Raw genomic sequence first — 19600 nt, 5'->3', positions numbered from 1 at the left:
AGACTCAATATTTGTACTACAATACAAACTCAATAAACACTGGGAAAAAATACCCTTGACTTGCCCTTAGAAAGTGGCTGCACTTTTGATCCAACAGCTTAGCAAACAATAGCTCCCAGCTCTGACTGGTAAATTTGGCATTTTGGGCTATACATGATATTACTTGAACAGTTGATGGCACTAGCAGTGCATTACTTATTCAACTGAACATAATCACACATTACAAACTACTACTTTGTATTGCTTTTTCCTTACACAACTCAATGCACTGAGGCCATTCGTACACCTGGAGCTCAGCTTACACATACTTCTCAATACAAAGAGACTCATTTATCATATTGGCACAAGGAAGAGCACTGCGGTGGGGGTTTACTAAGTACAGAAAACAGATCTCCAACCTGCCACTGGATCATGTCACTTTCAATCTGATGAGTAAAAAGTGGATTAGAAAACAGCTGTTATCAGATTCAATTCTAGCTGGTGAAACTGACATTTTGAACACTATTCTCCTTAACAGGCAGTATTATCAGCAATATGTCACTCAACTTCAGACAGCTTGTCATTACAATAACGATATAAAAATATAATTTCTTCAAAATCTTAACAATAAGTTAGAATTTGCTTTCAAAACAGTTCTATAATAAAACTTTCATTTATTTAGGGCAGCCATCAAATTATTTTCACAGCACACTAAAATACATCTGGATAATAATTAACACTGGCTGCAACATTTTGCTTCTCAGTATTTTATGCAATTCATAAAAACAAATCTATGAACAAATTCTCATTATTTTCTCTATTACTTAGCTTCAAGTAAAGCAATATTAACAAAAACAAATACTATTTCTCACAATTTTTCACCAAAACAAATGCAATTAAATATTGTAATAAAATTTTATTTCTTAACCTGAACAATATTCTCTTGCAGAACAAGTGAAAATTTCTGGAATATTTTATTTTCTACTTTAGTAAAAAAACTTATTAAAATAATCTACAAATATTTGCTTACATTTATAATGATACATTCTATCAAGAATCTTGCATTCAAATGGAGTTTTAAACAAAACTTTTGGAAAATGCACAAATACTTACTTCGTACAAATGGCTGTATATGAGCTAAAATGTCAAATCTTTCTTTAGTCAGAAAAACTCTAATTATTTGTTCCAGATATACACTTTCACTTAAAGGACCCCGCAAAGCAAAATAAAATGGCAGCTATCTGCATAATGGTGCACGAGTTTCAATCTCCTGAAATAAAATTTTAAATTTAAAGCAATATATACCTAAAATACAAACTTTCATAAAACAGATTTGCTGAAAAATTTTTAAAATAAGAGAAAGGGGGAGAGAAAAATAGCTCCTTTACAGAAACATTCCTACACTGCTTCCCCAAAATAAAATATTTCAAATTAAACTGCTTCTGTAGTTATGAAATTTAATTGACAAATAACAAATAGTATGAAAAGTTATTGAATAACATAAATAAAGCCCTATTAACTGGCATTTATTTTAATGAGCATTCTAATTAAGGGAGAGTTTTTAAGTTTCTAGATGCTGGAAGTGTGAGACATACAGTTAGTCAATAAAGTCTGCGTACATCAAGAAAAGTAACATCAAATCCAAATTTTAAGATGCGAAAAGGGTAGTTTCTTAAAATTTTATTTTTTAAATATTTAGTTTCAATAAGGGACTTTGAAATTATTTAACTGTAATATTTTCATATCTAATAATTTATGCACACTAATTTTTAAAAGATAAGTGGCCAGAAATCAAAGCCAATAAAGTTTGCGTACAACGCGAAGGAGGCGGGGGATTTTTAATCTAACTTTTAAACTTCAAACTTGAGAATGCAAAGAAGGTTACACTTTCAATGTCATTGACTTCCGAAGCGAATTTCACGTTGATTGGAAGTTGTTATTTCTATTTTCTTTGACGAAAATGACAACCACTAAAGAAATTCCTTTAGTTACGAGACAACTAATTATCAAATTGGGAGATGAAGGTAAAACTCTTCGTTATATTGGTAAAACCATTGGAAAACCATTTTCTAGTGTGCAAAGAGTTATTCAAAACTATCTTGACACTGGTAGTCTTACTGTAAAACCAAGATGTGGGAGACCGAAGAAGCTAACGCAGAGAGAAGAAAGAAAAACTCTTTTACAAATTAAACAAAATCCTAAATTTTCTGCTGCAAGCATTGCAAAAGACATTTTTTTAACTAACAACAAGGAAATTTCTCCTGAAACTGTACGAAAAGTGCTGCGAAAGGCCGATTATCTTGGACGCAAACCTAGGTCTAAGCCATACATTTCCGAGACAAATAGAAAGAAAAGAATTGCTTTTGCCAAAACACATTTAAACTCTTCGCAGGACTTCTGGAACAATGTAATTTGGTCAGATGAAAGTAAATTTACAATATTTAAAGTTAATGGCCACCCTATTGTATGGAGAAAACCAAGAACAGAACTGAATCTGAGAAATTTAAATCCAACTGTCAAACATGGAGCTGGCGGTGTGATAGTATGGGGGTGTATGTCGTCAAAAGGAGTTGGAAATTTTCACATTATTGATAAAGTCATGGATAAGTATGTTTATCTGGATATTCTGAAGAAAAATCTACGAGACAGTGCCCGAAATTTAAACCTTTCTAATACCTTTATTTTCCAACAAGACAACGACCCGAAACATACAGCTAAAATTGTAAAGGAATATCTTCTCTATCACACTCCAATACAGTTGCGTACTCCTCCAGTCACCAGACCTCAATCCAATCGAACATTTGTGGGCAAAATTGAAGAAATGAATTCGAAAACACAATATTACGTCGTGAAATGAGCTAATTAGTAAATTGCAGGAAGAATGGGCGAAATTTACGTCGGATGACACTGAAAAACTAGTTCAGTCAATGCCCAGACGTCTGCAAGCTGTTTTGAAGAATAAAGGATATCCTACAAAGTATTGAAGTAATGTAAAAAACTTATATTTTGCTTTTTTTGAAAGTGTACGCAGACTTATTGGAAGGACTTTCTGAGTTCTTTTGATAAAATATATTTTTGAAAAAATGTAAAAAGTATTACACTGATATTATTTATTTTTTATTTAAGCCTACAATTTTAGCTAATAGAAGAAAAAAATGCAATGATTAAAATACATTTTCCTATGCTTTAAGTGTTTTTTTAATTTCAAATTTAGTCTGTATGCAGACTTTTGTGACTAACTGTATGTGTTCCCACTCACAGGTAAAAGTCTTAAATGTCCCTTGAATGTCCACTAAGAGAAGGTTCAGTTTCGTTTTATAATTTGCAAGAATTCATGCTTACTTTACAAACTGTCTATATTTTTCAATTAAAATCATACCACTTGCTTGGTGCTTTTTCATTTTGGTGTATTTCCTTGACACCAGATGTTACCAGTTCCATTTGGCTTCTTTCCTGGCGATAATTGTCTTTATAATTATTGTATAACTCATGCAACCATATTTTTCATCTAATCAGTTTATTTATTTACTAGCCAAAAAGTAGCATTAGCCCAAATGGGCTATTTGTCTCAAAATGAGATTTTGCATTGAATCGCTGTATACGACGTACAACTATTCAAATTGTTGCCACCAAATATTATCGCACTTTTGCCATTTTTAGATATCATGTATATATCTCATATATATTATTCTGAGGTTATGGCTCTTGGTTACGCACTGCTTCTTTTTTTTTAGCATCGTTTCTCTCGCCCTCAAACGAACTCTTAAGTGGTATGCTTCTTGGCCAATGGGATATGAGACCTTAGGTAGAAGGAGTTTTACGTCCGATACAACCAAGTAGGAGCAACCTCCTTTGGCAAGTCTCATCCGATTCTCGCAATGTATTATCATAATTGCACTGTATTATTTTTAAAGAAATTAAATAATGAAAAATCTGCATGAACGTATGAATGTTTTTCACAATGTAAAAAATCTGATATGTACACTTCCTTGTAGGGAACTTCCACATGACTTCCTTGTACGGAATTTTAAATAATACACATTTTTTCTTGCATTTCATTTAAACTTATTGGATTGAATTAAATCTACTTCGCCGACAGCGCATAAGCACAATAGAATAAATGCATTCTTTAAAATTAACTCTAGTATTTGTTTACCATAGCGACACTCTGGCGCTAGATTAACTTAACAGTATTATATTTCGTTCATATTATAACTCATAATGCACAAAATTTATATCATTTAAAGAATAGAATTATCTAATCGTTGTCACATGTTCTATTCAAATACTAAAGTCAAAAGTCGTTAATCCCGACTCGTCGGGACTTTGGCGATTCCGGATTGCGCAGTGGTAAAAGGTCTTAAGCGCACGCGTGAACGACTATGCGCATGTGTCGTGGCGCATGCGCAGAAAGTTTTTAGCTTTGAGGTTCGGATTATGGGTGTCCGAATTAACGACTTTTGACTGTATAACAAAGCTAGAATGATGTATAAAAGCAATTAAGCAAACAAAACAAAAAAGAAACAGTTTTTCACAGACGATTTAGTATTTTTCATTTAATTAATTCAGTTCTCACTTCGCGAGAAGGCAAAAATACGTAAACTCAAAACATCTATATTAAAAATTACAAAGCACTTATTTCATCGAAAAAATTCCAGAAAGGATTAAGCATGACTTAATTGGCAAAAATAAATGAAGGCGTTATCTTTGTTGTTGCGAAGCTAAGTTTCTCTAGATTGGCAACAAATCCATTAGTCTGCTGTTTCAAATGTAAACAATCAATGGCCGCCATCAAAAAAAAAAAAAAAAAAAAAGGCTTAGCTGCACTTAAATAACTTTAAAATTGTTGATAATTCTAAAAGTATTGCATACAGATTTACTAAAGGCATAAAAACCTTAACCAGAAGATAAAAACAACATAATTCAATCATTTTTAAAGCAAAAAATGTACAATTTACAAACATATAAGAGTAAAGAAACTGAGATCGCTGAGCCGGGTAAGAGTGCATATATATAGAAATATATTTATATACGTTTGGCGCGGCCGATTGTAACCAAAATACGAGGTGCACATCTACATGTTATAGCAGTCCTATATATAAAATTTCAACATTCTGAGGCTACTCGTTTTTGAGTTATGCGAGATCTCGCATAACTCAAAAACTCGTACGTACGTATCTCGCATAACTCAAAAATGTCTGTACGTACATACGTTCGTACAGACGACACGAAAAATTCTGTTCAGAATTAATTTTAAAGCAGTTTTATAATTTTTTTGAAGGAAAAGAGTATTTTATTCTGTCCTTACGTACAGATATCACGCAAAAACTTCGTTAAATTGCAATCAATAGCGGTCAAAATGTATATTTTCGTTGAAATATGCTGCCTGAAACTTTTCCCGATTACAATACTTCCTTTTTACTTCGTACAAGGAAGTAAAAAACAATGGTACCTAGAGCCATCAAATTTTGAATAATGTACGAGCAAGTGAGAATGCTTGTCGAAAATTTTAAATATATGCGGTTTTTAAATATCTGGTGACTTTGCTGTTGAACTGAATTTATGTGGCGTAAGTGCAAAAATTATGATATTTAATAAACAAAGCTAACACACAAAATGTTAATAATAAAAAGACAAAAAACATGTTTGCAAGAAATCATACTAAGAAAACTGAACACTGATATCATGACCTGAGAAAAGAACGAAAAAATATATAAATGCATGCCAATATAGTCAAAAGTCGTTAATCCAGACACCCATAATCCGGAATGATCTATAATCTGAACCGCAAAGCTACAAACTTTCTGCGCATGCGTCAACACATAATGCGTTCATGCATGCGCGTAATACTTTTACGCATGCATATAATACGTTTACGCATGCGCATTTAATGTATAACGGATGGTATAACCTAAGCTAAACTTATCTAATTATCTATTTCAGTTAATGTTGCAGATTGTGTTGTTCCTTAATCTTCGAATTGGATCCGGCTTATTATTTTTTGCAGACTGTTAGAGCAATTTTATAAAAGAAAGCTTGAGCTTTCGATTATGTTAAATAGAATTTCCGAGAAAGTATGTTTCGATGTCCATCAAACAGAAAGTGGAATTGCTGCAAAAAATGGATAAAGGCATATCCTTTGTTTCTCTAACCATTCCGAAATCTGTTTATCAATTTCACACTGCTCTGTGGCCGGGGGGAGAATGCCGCGGGGCACAATGAATTGGAAGTTGATCTGTCAGCACTATCCTTATCTTCAGGCCAGATGTTTTTATTTTATTTGGCTTATAATTCCTTATTAAATGTAGTATTATGGTGACTTCCTTTTGTTTTACCACCAATCCTCGAATTCCATATCACAGATTATGTTCTTACTGCATTAATATAAATATTAACAAGACATAGTGCACAATAAAAATTAAAGCTTTATTTCGGAACTTAGCGCACACTCCCCGACAGTCGGCCTGTTTCGCTCTGCTCACTACTCGTAAGAAACTTCTCCTCTAGGGTTGCCACACTTATCGGAGGGCGCAAGACGCGTTCCTTATCGCCATCACCACAGAGTTTCCCCCTAGTTCCTTTAATGGCTATTCAAAGGAACGACATAGGTTATGAAATTATCTCAGGGGATCCGTACTGTCGGGTATTTTTTACATGATTACAAAATTAGAAAAGATCAAAATGCAATTCAATATATAACAAGGTATTGACACATATAATAAACATGAAATAACAAAAAATATGTTAAGATATGAATTTTAAAAAAATGTTTTAAATTGTTATGTAAGGAGCAAGTTTCTTAGGGAAGTGAACATGTCTTCCCGATCTGGTAACAGTTTGTGTCTTAGAGAGCTCGTTTGCAGGTTTATTCTGCTGAACTGTCTTTAAGTCTTTATTTGTTTTGAGTTCAGGCAAATTAGAGTCCGAAAGCAAATAGGCTAGTTTCACACCGTCTATAGACACAGTAGATTTCAGACCGTTAATATCAATTGTGAAAGTTTTGTTCGTTCTAGAAAGGACTTTATGCGGACCTGTATATGGTTGGCACAGAGGTGGCTTTACTCGATCGACACGTAAGTATACATGCGTACACGACTTTAAGGTAGCACTTACGTAACACTTTTCTTGGAAATGTGCTGATGTTGCCATTGGATTCGATTGTTGCATTCTATGTCGAAGATTCGTGATAAATTGTGTGTCATTCAGAGATATCTTAGATCACGTTATCATATCACTAGGCAGCTTGAGAGTTGTGCCGTACACCAGTTCATCACAAGATGACTGTAGATCCTCCTTTACGGCTGTCCGAATACCAAGCATAACAACTGGTAGTGTTTCAATCTAGTTATTGGTCTTGTGAGCCTTGAGAGAAGATTTTAAATGTTGATGAAATTGTTCAACAATGCCGTTGGACATTGGATGATAGGCTGTTGTTGTGATTCTGTTCGTACCCAAAATGCGCGTAAATTCTGCAAAAAGTGCGGATCTCATTTGAGAACCTTGGTCTGTTGTTATGATCGATGGGCAGCCAAAACGAGATATCCAACAGTTGAAGATGGCTCTGCAAATGGTTTCCGTTTTCATATCCGGGATGGAAATGGCTTCAGGCCATCTGGAGAATCTATCTATTAGAGTCAAAAGGTACACGTTGCCTTCTGATTGAGGTAACGGTCCGACGATATCCATATGGATTTCTGAAAAACGTGCATCAGGAAGAGAGAATGTGCCCAGTGGTGCTTTAGTATGCCTAGTAATTTTCTATTTTTGGCAAGATTCACAGGATTTCACCCAATTTTTGATATGACGTTTCATATCGGGCCATACATAACGAGAACAAATAAGCTTCGTAGTAGCTGCAATTCCTGGATGTGACAGATTATGCAGATGATTAAAGATGAGTCTGCGAAAGGAATTCGGAGCAAATGGACGAGAAATGTCCATTGATATGTCACAAAGAATATTAGCATCAGAATATTGGCACGGTTTAAATTCCAGTTTCAAAGATGATGTGTTGTTTTTGAGAAGGTCTTGTACCTCCGGATCATGCCGTTGAGCTTCCGAAAATTTTTTAAAATCCAAAAATGGAGATTTTGTTATGGAGTCAATTTCGATTCTTGAAAGAGCGTCAGCAACGACGTTTTTTGAACCTTGCACATGCCTAATATCAGTAGAGTACTGAGAAATAAAATATAAATGTCGCAATTGTCGTGGTGAACATTTATGAGGGTTCTGTTTAAAAGCGTATATTAACGGTTTTTGATCCGTATAAATTATGAAATTTCTGCCCTCTAACATGTGTCGGAATTTCTTAATTGCAGAATAAATAGAAAATAATTCCCTATCGTACGCGGACCATTTCTGTTGACTTTTATTGAGTTTCATAGAGAAAAATGCTATAGGTTCCCATGTTTGTTGAGACAACTGCATAAGTGTGCCGCCTATTGCGACGTCTGAGGCATCTACCCAGATGCTTAGCTGGGCTCCGGGAATAGGGTGTCTCAAAAGGGTAGCCTGAGTAATGGCATTTTTGGCAGTAATAAAGGCTTGTTCAGCATTCTCGTTCCAATTTAATTGTGGGGATGAATCCTGAACACGAGAACGAGATTTCTTTTTATTAATACAGCCTTCTAACAATTTTATTAAAGGAGAAAGAATATGTGCTGCTTTAGGTATGAAACATCTGTAAAAGTTAAACATGCATAAAAATCGGCGAAGCTGAGTGAGAGTGGTAGGTTGAGGAAAATCTAAAATACATTTGACTTTGTCAGGAAGAGGTTCAATTCCGTTTTCACTAAGATGAAAACCTAAGAAATCAATAGACGTTTGACCAAAGGTGCATTTTGAAACATTTATGCAAAGTCCATATTCCTGAAATTTGGAAAATAAAGCTTTCAAATGCCTGAAATGTTCCTCAGAATCTTTAGAGGCTATGAGCAACTCATCGACGAAAGCGTAAACACCTTCTAAATCCTGCATGACTTCATCTATAAAACGTTAAAAAGTCGCGGATGCATTGCATAAGCCGAATTGCATACGGGTACTTTCGAATAAACAGAATGGTGTGCATATGGCGGTTTTGTGGATGTCGGCTGGGTTAATTGGTATTTGATGGTATGCCTTAATCAGGTCAACATGACTAAAAATTTTTGTACCGTGCAATGCAGCAGTAAAATCGGCTAAGCATGGAATAGGGTATTTGTCTTTTATTGTTTGAGCGTTCAATGCTCGATAATCTCCTACAGGTCTCCATTCCAGACTTCCCTTTTTTACCATGTGAAGTGGGGACGCATAATTGCTGCTCGAAGGTCTCAAATGCCCCAATTGCATCATAGTTTGAAATTCTTGTTTTGCTATTTTTAAGCGATCTGGAGCTAACCGACGAGGTTTTGCAACCACAGGTGGACCTTTAGTTATGATATAATGAACGGTGTTATGTTTAACAGGTTGGTTAGGATCTGGTAATCTAGTAACTGAAGGAAATTCTTTTAAAATTTTGTGATATGGTGTATCACTAAATACAGTTTTTACTGAATAAATGCTTGCATTTTTCACACAACCGACGGTTTTAAAATGCGTTTTTAAATCTTTGAGACATTTGTTTCTGAGATCAGGCACCAATTCAAAGAAATGGAGAAAATCTGCTCCAAGAATGGGTGTACTAACATTTGCTATAAGAAAAGTCCACGTAAACTGTCGTCTTAATTTGAAATCCAAAGAAAGTGTTTTTTGACCATAAACATGAATAGTAGAAGAATTAGCAGCGAAAAGTGTTTGTTGGGACGAATTCCGTTTTTGAGAATTATTTGCTGGAAGTAAGGACACGTCAGAGCCGGTATCAACCAAGAATGAAAGGTTTGTTCTACGGTCACGAACGAACAGGCGACGTGAAACTTGAGGCAAAGAATAAGTCGCCTCTGTTCTTTGCTGGTTTCGTTTCCCTGCCATGAACAAGGTTTTGTACATTTGTCACCTCTACACTTTTTCCCAAAACGTCTATGATACCAGCAAACAGAATAATCTCTCCTTTTGGAATTGCTTCTTTCCTTATTGCGATCTCCGCGATTTGGCGAGTGACCACGAGAAAGAGAAATGCGATCAATACGTTTGTTTAATTTTTCTATTTGTTTAAATAATTTATCCTCAAGAGACTGATCGACTGTGCGAGAAACGGCACAAGTCCCTGGGGTTGGATTTACTTCTAAAATTCTGTCGGCAATTTCTGCAGCTTTATCTACAGTTAAATTGAAAACCGCTGCCAAAACAGACTGAACAGTCGAAGGCAAACGTTGAAGGAATAATTCTAACATTAAGTTATCAGGAACATTTAAAGATTATGCTCGACGCTTCATATTTCTAAGCAAATCGGAAGGTTTTCGAGAACCTAATTCTTCTCCAGATAATATTTGGCGAATTTCTTGCTGAGAAGATTCTCCTGAAAGATTTATTAACTCAGTTTTGAGCTTTGTATATGGATCAATAGGGTCTGGTTTCATATGTAAATCCCGTACTATTGATGCAATATCTGGAGGAAGATGAGCAACTACATAATTATATTTAGTAATGGATTCTGTGATAGGTTTGGGGGTGGCAAGAACAAAGGTACTTTCACACATAATAAACCATAAAGATGGGTCTGATCGGTTATAAACCGGAATTTGGACAGCATGAACATCAGACATTGTGCAAGGTTTTTAAGCCAAAATAAAAGCTAAAATTTAACTAAAGAAAATGAAATTAAATGATAAGTAGAAAACAGAATTATAAAATGATCTATAATTACTACTCATCTGTGATTCGGAGGATGAAAACCGATGTAATCCATTACTTCTGGTTTGGAGATCTTGAGTGATGGCTTGTAGTCAAAACCGAAAGTGCTTGAGAACTGTTCACACGATTTAATACAGTCCGGGTTACCATTATGGTGATTTCCTGTTATGTTTTACCACCAATCCTCGAATTCCATATCACAGATTATGTTCTTACTGCATTAATATAAATATTAACGAGACATAGTGCACAATAAAAATTAAAGCTTTATTTCGGAACTTAGCGCACACTCCCCGACAGTCGGCCTGTTTCGCTCTGCTCGCTACTCGTAAGAAACTTCTCCTCTAGGGTTGCCACACTTATCGGAGGGCGCAAGGCGCGCTCCTTATCGCCATCACCACAATATTTCATCTCGATGTACTCCGTCTTTGATATGATTTAAATGAAATTCCTCATCATTATAATTTGCTTCCGATAGTGAAGAAAGTGACACAGAGGTTATTGAAAGCGAAAAAATTTCCATTGACAAATTAGTCGGTATTCTCGACACAGCAATTATAGGACTTGAACAGCAGAACTTTGTAAATGCACAAGAAATTATGTCTGTTTATGGAATTAAAGAGAAAGTATTATCACATAAAACAAAGCAACATAAACAATTTACATTGAAAGAAATGTTTAATAAAGTAAACAAATAAATATTAAGCGTTTTTTGTAAATTTTGATACTCTTTAGATCATAATTGTTCTTTATTTCATAAATTACGGTTTCATATTTTTAATTTTATTATTTCTGCATGCCATCTTATGATATTTAAACTGATGATCTATAATCCGGAATCGCCGAAGTCCCGACGAGTCCGGATTAAAGACTTTTGACTGTACTTAACGCTGCATTGGGAATTCTAAATTTCGTTCAATTAAACAAAAATTTTATGATTTTACTGTTTAATTGTATTTGGCGTTTAGCAAAACAAATGTGTTAGCAGGACTGACTGCATTAACAGACTAAATACACTGTGAGCTCAGCAAGAGCATAAAAAAACTTTAACAAACCCCAGCTGGGCTACCATTAAAATCTGATTTACTGTAATGGATTTCACGACTTGGAATTTGTGAAGATAACTAAGAAAGGAAGACTATTCAAATAACCACCTCATGAAATTAAAATGTAACTTATAGCCGAAACGACTACATAGCCTTCATTCATGCCAGGAAGAAAAAAAAAGTGTCCAAATATGATTTATTGAATCACACAAAATTTCTTTTACTACTGCTGTGTAATTGATTTACTTATGGTGACAGGAGCTAACACCTGTTGAGTTTTGTGAAAGGTTGCATTAACTCTCCAACCAGCCAAAGGTTTGGCTTAGTAAGTCCAAATTTCCCAAAACTGCTATGAAAAAGAGAATTTGTTCTTGATTATAAATACAGTACAAAGTTCAAATTTTAGACACCCAACATTCGGCAGTTAGTGAGAGTGTATTGTCTTTTTCCAAATAAGGATCAAATTAGTTATTTTGTAAGAGTTAGATCATATGTTAAGAACAGTACTCAATTATGAGAAAGATATTAGTCTACTTAAGCCAAAAAAATTTTTTTTACCATAAACAAAATCTAAAATAAAAATGAGTAAGAATTTCAGTTAATCTTTGGATTATGGTAATTTGGCGATTTTTCGGCGAAAATTTGGTGACCAACCCTGCTACAGCAACCTGCTAGTTTTTGTTTGGACGCCATTTTGTTTTCACGAAGTAAAGGCATTTTTTTTTTTTTTTAACTCAACATTTTTTCTAACAATCTACTAGCCGAATTACGCTGCAAAAATTCCTCAAAGATTTTCATTCTATTACGATTATAATATGGCTGCAGTTGGTCCACAGTGGCAGTAATTTTTTCGCCGTTATTGGCTCTTAACACTACCACTGTTTGAGTGATTTTCTCAACAAGGAAAGGACCTTCAAAACGCGGAAAAAATTTCCCCATTTTTTCCTCTGGGGCATTCGATAAAGGCATGTTTAATCTTCAAGACTTCATCTCCGACTTTATAATTCACCTCTCTTCTCTTTTGATCATAATAGTATTTCTGTTTTCTTTGGGCTATTTCAGAATTCCCTTTTGCTTCATCTATCAACTTTTGAATATCGGTCATTTTAAATTCTTGTGCCCTTTCCTGGACAAAGAAGAGTTTATCTAAGGGTGTCAAAATCTTTCTTCCAAGAAAAAGTTCAGCAGGTGTTTTCAACGTAGTATCGTGTTTAGCCGTTCTAAGAGCATATGCAAACTCATTTATATGGTTATCCAAGGTAGCGTGATAATTTTTGATAAAGCTTCGAATAATTTTAACTACGTTCGGTTAACCCGTTCCGCTATGTTTGACTGCGGACGATACGGTACCATTTTTAAATGGCATATGCCCAGTTTTACACACATTTCCTCAAAAATATAACTAACAAATTGGGGACCATTATCGGAAATAACTTTTAGCGGCGCCCCATACTTTAAAATATACTTGTTTAAAATTGAATCCACTACGATTTTAGCAGAAGCACGTTTTAACGGAATCAGTTCCAACCACTTGCTAAAATGGTCCACTAGAACTAAAAGATATCGGCTTTTGTCAAATTTACTTCTGGGGTAAGGTCCAAGTAAATCGATCCCTATTATTTCATTCACTTGCTAAAATGGTCCACTAGAACTAAAAGATATCGGCTTTTGTTAAATTTACTTCTGGGGTAAGGTCCAAGTAAATCGATCCCTATTATTTCATTTGGGAATTCTGATTTAACACTATTTAAGAACACGGCCGGGGGGTAATTAATGTAATTATTAAATTGGCATGTTGGGCATGACTTGACATACGCCCTAGTAAACTTTTGAAGTTCGGGGGGAAAATGCCTCGAACTCTTTGGACAGTTTTTCGTTGGCCCAAATGGTCGCAAATAGAAGAATCGTGCAATTCTTCCAATATACTAAATCTAAGGCTTGCTGGAATAACCGGCCTAAACTCGTGATTTTCGTTGGTAGTTTTTGTATAAAAAAGAAGTCCATCAATTATTTCATAATTTGCCGCTTTTTTTCTTATCGGCACAATATCTTGATGGCTGAAATTCTCAGGGTCGGCTAAGTAATTATATATATTTTTGAACTCGGAATCTTTTCCCAGTTCGGCTATTACTGTTTCACGGGATTCTAAAACTTTTGATGTAAGCATGGCTATTCTAACCGTATCTCCGTTTTCATCCAAATTGATTCTACTTAAAGCATTTGCCACAACGTTCTCCTTTCCCGGAGTGAGTTTAATTACTAGATTATACTCTTGTAACTTAAGTGCTCACCTTATTAATCTCGGCGATAAATTTTTTCCAGAATAGAGTCTGGTGACCGCAGCGTGGTCGGTATACACAGTTACTGGAGAACTTCCAAAGTAAACGCAGAATTTGTGCACCTCTAATAAAACTGCTAGCGTTTCTATTTCCGTGGCCGAATAATTTCTCTGGGTTTCGTTTAAAGTTCGACTGAAAAAAGCCACGGGCTGCCCATTTTGGGAAAGAACTACCCCAACCGCAAAATCTGAAGCATCCGCTGAAATTTCTAGTCCTTTATCCCCTTCCGGGAATTTTAAAACGGGGGATTGTGTTAGGGCATCTTTCAATTTTTTAAATGCCTAGTTGGCTTCTGCTGACCACGAAAACCTAGCTTTCTTCCTCTTTAATTTAAGCAGTGGCTCAGCTATTTTAGCAAAATTTTTTATGAAGGATCTATAGTATGAACACATACCAAGAAACGATGATAACTTTTTAGCTGTGTTAGGAGTAGGATAATTTTGGATAGCTATAATCTTGGACTTATCGATTTCAATGCCATTCTGAGAGATTTTGAATCCTAAATAACGTAATTCTTTTGCGGCACTTTTACATTTGGATGCATTTACTTTTAAACCTGCTTCGTTTAACAATAAAAATACTTGTTTTAAATCTTTTAAATGTTGTTCCAAACTATTACTTGTAATTATAATATCGTCCAAATAAATGAACGTATTCTTACCAAGGACCGGTCTTAAGACAATGTCCATACATATCTGGAAAGTTGCCGGTGCGCCGGATAAACCGAAAGGCATCCTAAGAAATGCGTATGTACCAGACTTTGTTATGAAGGCGGTCTTGGGGACATCTTCAGGTTTTACCCCAATCTGAAAATACCCACTCGTAAGATCTAATGTGGACATGTACTTCGTGGAGGTAATATTGCGGATTACCTCCTCGATAATAGGTAAATGATATACGGGATATTTTGGGACGGAATTTAACTTTTGATAGTCTACAGCGAAACGCCACCGCTTCGGGTGCGTAATCGGAAACTCGTTGTTCTTCTTGCATAACACTACTAAGCTGGCATAACTGCTAGAAATAGGAGTAACGATTTTATTCTCCAACATTTCCTTAATATGAATCTCAATTATTTCTTCCTTAACCTTATCATATCTGTATGGCTTCTGCCTTACTGGTTGGGCATCCCCGGTCTGGATTTCATGACTGGTGACCTGAGTGAAACCAGGTACATCACTGAATAAATTTGCGAATTCACTTACCAAAACCTGCTGCTTTTCTTTCTTTTCTGCCGGCAAATGCTGTAGATCAAGCTCCGGGGGCCCATCGTCCTTCTTGTTAACTGGTTGCATCGTGATTGTCAGCTTGGCTCCTTGAAAGTCGATTGTGGCTTCTGCCAATCTGAAAAAGTCCACACCAAAGATAACACATGTTTGCAGGTTTCTCACGATATAAAATAAAATTTTTACCTGCTCGTCGTTGATACGCACAAAAAGTGAGACTTTACCTAGACATTTACACTTCTCTCCTTGAACCGCTATAACATTTGTGTCTTTTGCGCTAAAAAATTCTATAACGACGGAAGTGTTTCTTGAAAAAATTCTCAGAAATGCAGCTGTTTTGCGCACCTGTATCCAAAAGGGCTGTCGCCGGTATATTATTTATTAAAACTTCAATCTTCGGTAAAGTTAAATTTTTAACGACTACGGTGTTTAAATTAATCGCGGAAGGATTTTTCAGGACTTCGGATTTCTTCACCTTCCTTAAAGAAATCCCCCTTAGTTTAAATCTTGCTTAGCCGAATAAATCCTTCTTAATTTGCTCAGTTTCGGAGTTTTTTCCTGCTTTATGATGAAAATTTCGCCATTCGCCGGTCGTCTTGGAGGATCCATCTTTCTTCTGCCATTGCTTTGCCTTGTTCCCGTAGTTCTGTTGTTGCTTCTGCTGCGGTCTTGGCGTATTCCACTGACTTCTTCTCTCAAATTGGCGACGTCTGTCGTTGTCTGCAGCTCTTCGACTTTCCAACTGCACGGCGAGTTCGAATAACTTATCCAAAGTCATTGGGTTTCTGAGCTCGATGAAATCTTGAACTTGGGGCAGTAGTCTAGGGATTATAACTTGAATGATTTCAGGATCCGGGCGACTTCCACACAAATGCTTGGAAACTTGAATCTTTTTTAAAATAAAATTTGAAAAATCTTCGATTTTTTCTTTATATCTGCTAAAAAGTTCCGCCTCTAGTCTGGTACGATCTCGTACGATCGGGAATGCTTTTAGCAAAGAACTTTTAAAATTTTCATACGTATAGGTGGGGCTTCCTGGTTCACACAAAAGATTCTTTCCAATATACTTAAACCAATTTAGCGCTTGGCCCTTCAAAGCGCTGGTGGTAAGCGTGACTTTCTGAAACTCGTGGACTGGATATAACATGAAATGTGCATCTAGTTTTTCCAGGAAATTAATTACGGTTGTACTGCCGTCAAAACTTGCCACTGCTTTCATGGATGCCCGCATAGTTTGCACAATATAGCCAAATCCTTCTAGGGACAGAGGTGGTAATTCCGGGTTCTACACAGGTACTGCTGGTACCACAGGTTCATCTTCTTGCCTTTCAGGCCATCCTCTTATTTTTCGTCGGGCGCCAGTGTCAGGACTTAGATTTCTGTGCATACTTTTGGCAAACATAATGGTGACAGTATCAAGGTCCTGAACTCGAACAGTGAGCTGAATGCAGCTATGTTCTTGTGAGTGCTAGAAGAATTACATCGTAAGAAGGGTGTAAAAGACCCTTTTATTTAAATCACTATTTACAGCAACTCACAGCTTGGCAGTGATAACAGAAAAATAATGACCGTGCTTGGGTCTAAACTGAACAATCAAGCAATTTAAAGTAAAACTTCAGTAGACATTTAAATAGTTGTTGTTCACAGAGCTTAAACGCGAGATTGGCCTATTTATGGTGCGTATCAAGCCTTTGCTAAGTACTAACGCACTTAAATCACTTCAATCAGCATTAGAGGAATAGCACTAAGGCGTAAGAATTTAAACATTAACTATTCTGGCGAAAGTCCACCGAGCCGACGTGGTCTGAGACTAAAAGCTCTCTGACACCTGAGAAGTTTCTCACTAACCTTTAAATACAAAACTTGGCTCCAACACAAATTAGCATAAAGCTGAACCGTGTGCTCATTCTGAAGGGAAGTTGAAATAAGAGTTTACAGAAAAGGGTAACTTAAAATAAAAAGAAATTTGGTTAGTTTAACTTAAAACCTTACAATCTGAGATTAAACGAATCGCATTCCGACATTCAGAACTTTCATGATCTGAATCGCAAAATATGCAGTTCGAACGTTTATAATTTTGATTCTCATTTGTAGACAGCAACTGCGAGGCAGATTATACATCTGGTACCCGTTTATCATGCCAAGTTGACAGCTTGCTTTCGCGTTTTGTTTGTCGGGGGGAGGAGAAATTGACGCCGCTTCTTTCGATTGCAAAGCTGTTTTTTCCCGTGCAATTAATTGCTGAGAAAGAAATTCCACTCTGTGATTCAAATCGTAATTTGATTTTTGAACTGTTTTATTATATTCCAAAACCAAATCTGCGGGCAATGTTTTAAGCAAAATAGGTGTTAATAAAGTTCCATATGTTTCTGAGGTCATATTTAATGATTCAAGACATCGAATATGTTTTTGTATGTAATTGAATAACTTACGGAAATTTTGAATGTCATTATAATCGTTTAGAGGTCTTATTTTCAGTAATTTATCCATATGGGCGTTTATCAGTACATCTTTATTTCCAAATCTTTCTGTGAGGAGTTTAACTGAAGTTTCGTAATTTTCTTCGGTTAAATCGAAACCGTCAATGGTGTTATAAGCAGAACCTCCCAAAAAGGATTTCAAATAATTACATTTGCTTATAGCGTCAAGCGTTTTATTTTGGTGTATGGCTGATGAAAAAGTGTTCCAAAATGTCAGCCATTCACAGCTCTCGCCATAAAACTTCGGAATTGTAAGTTTAGGAAGCTTCACATTATGACTTTCGATTTTAATGTTTTCTGTAATACTTTCACTTAACTGTTCAGTGCTTCTTAACACACTAAATTTTTGTTGTTCTATATTAATTTCTTTCAATTTTTTGTTAGCTTTGTATTTAAATGTAGTTATTCTTTCACGATATTCGTCAACACCGTTTAATTCCTGGTCTAGATCCTTTATGTCTATTAATTTTTCTATATCGGCATCTATTTGTTTTAACTCGTTCGATTTTTCATTTAAGAATTCTAAGGAAATTTCTAGTTCCTCTGCATTCGCTTTTGTTTTTGGTAATTCAGTTTCGATTCGGCCAATTAATTTTGTAACGGCAGCCCTTATGTGGCCGCGTTTCCTTTTCAATGTATCGATGAATTCAGTCATTATTTAATATTCAATAATTCAACAATTATCAACAATTCGCTTTCATTCGCGGCACGGGATGCCAAAAAATGTATGATATGTTCATGATATGATTAATAGCATGATCATTCTTAGAAAATAAAAGGTAAAAAGGCTTACCTTTTAGTGGATCTTCTTTCTCGTTCCAAAGGCGTATCCGGGAATGTTTTATTAATTACAATCATCAAAAAGGCACTACTCACGGAAAAAGAGAGGCTTCTAAGATAATAAGATATTTAATTTACAATCACATCACTAAACTAAAATATATGTATAACACAGAAGAGAAGGGTTACATGTTTCACTCAAACGTCCATCACGAGTTCTCAAAGTTCAGTTTAAAAAGTTCTGTTTTAGTTTTTGCTGCGCGCATGCGCAAATCACGTGGTTGTCGGTGAGAGTTTCAACAGGCAGTTTTCAATACAAGTCCATTCTCAGCAAACATAGAAGCATTTAGCTGTCGACATAACTCTTCGGATATGACAGAATAATTGGCACCGGCACCCGAATCAACAAGGGCTTTCACACACTGTCCGTTTACGGTGATAAAAGTGTTATTCTTTTTCAACTTGGCTGTGGTGTATGTCGGAGGATTTTCTTCAACTGCGGCCTCACCTCCTGTACAGGTCGCTTAAGCTAGTTTTCCTCATTGATTCGGCGTGGGGAACGGCTAGAAAGGCGTACTGCTGGCTCGCATTCACATAAACCACTAAAAAACCTAAAAATAATCTATGCAATTAGTCTGTTTCTCAGAATTTGAATCCAAATAGAAATATAGATATTTAGCACTGTTATCCGCTCGTCAGGGCTGATTAAGTATGTTTAGCAACTCTACAATTCATATAAGGAAATAAAATATATAAGAAAATACTTTTTAAATTACACGGTTTTAATAAAATTTGTTAATCATGACTCCTAATCAAGGACACGACTGCTGCGGAAAAAAAGTCGAATCCTCTAATTTATTAAAATCTCTTTATTACCTCTGTGCGGTGATGACGATAAACTTTACGATCGTAAATGAGAGGAGGTTTGCCTTAAAGTGCCTTTAGAAAGTAACAGACTATAGTATGGTAGATTTAAAGAAAAA

At 35.6% G+C, this 19600-nt stretch overlaps 1 protein-coding gene across 4 annotated transcripts in view; it reads right to left on the bottom strand.

Moving 5' to 3' along the window:
• The window catches only part of LOC146998076 (uncharacterized), a 29285-nt gene extending 10077 nt beyond the window's left edge, over positions 1-19208 (bottom strand). For 2 of the 4 annotated variants that reach the window (XR_015040252.1, XR_015040253.1), the window contains exons 1-3: positions 18631-19193; positions 15337-15475; positions 1093-1249 (exon numbers count right to left, since the gene is read on the bottom strand). The gene's annotated coding sequence lies outside the window, so the exon portion shown is untranslated. Of the gene's footprint in view, positions 1-1092; positions 1250-15336; positions 15476-18630 lie in introns of all 4 variants that reach the window. The other 2 variants (XR_015040251.1, XM_085813258.1) reach the window with 2 other exon arrangements.
• Between the last annotated feature and the right edge of the window lie 392 nt (positions 19209-19600).

This window comes from Stegodyphus dumicola, chromosome 3 (assembly GCF_044657685.1).
Source record: "Stegodyphus dumicola isolate Sdum_Otavi_A_Nest chromosome 3, ASM4465768v1".
In the NCBI taxonomy this organism is placed as follows: domain Eukaryota; kingdom Metazoa; phylum Arthropoda; class Arachnida; order Araneae; family Eresidae; genus Stegodyphus; species Stegodyphus dumicola.
This window is presented reverse-complemented; position numbering and strand designations above follow the sequence as displayed.